The following is a 559-nucleotide window of genomic DNA, read 5'->3' as shown; positions in this document are numbered from 1 at the left end:
AGCAGACGAATGGATAGGAAAGCTGTGGTACATATACACAATGGAGTATTACTCAGCCATTAAAAAGAATACATTTGAATCAGTTCTAATGAGATGGATGAAACTGGAACCTATTATACAGAGTGAAGTAAGCCAGAAAGAAAAACACCAATACAGTATACTAACACATATATATGGAATTTAGAAAGATGGTAACAATAACCCTGTGTATGAGACAGCAAAAGAGACACTGATGTATAGATCAGTCTTATGGACTCTGTGGGAGAGGGAGAGGGTGGGGAGATTTGGAAGAATGGCATTGAAACATGTATAATATCATGTATGAAACGAGTTGCCAGTCCAGGTTCGATGCACGATACTGGATGCTTGGGGCTGGTGCACTGGGACGACCCAGAGGGAGGGTATGGGGAGGGAGGAGGGAGGAGGGTTCAGGATGGGGAACACAGGTATACCTGTGGCAGATTCATTTCGATATTTGGCAAAACTAATACAATATTGTAAAGTTTAAAAATAAAATTAAAAAAAAAAAAAGGCTTTTCAGTAAGGAGTTAAGATAATA

The sequence above is a fragment of the Bison bison genome, unplaced genomic scaffold, assembly GCF_000754665.1.
Source record: "Bison bison bison isolate TAMUID 2011002044 unplaced genomic scaffold, Bison_UMD1.0 scf7180017864198, whole genome shotgun sequence".
Lineage (NCBI taxonomy): Eukaryota > Metazoa > Chordata > Mammalia > Artiodactyla > Bovidae > Bison > Bison bison.
Note: the sequence above shows the minus strand (reverse complement) of the source record.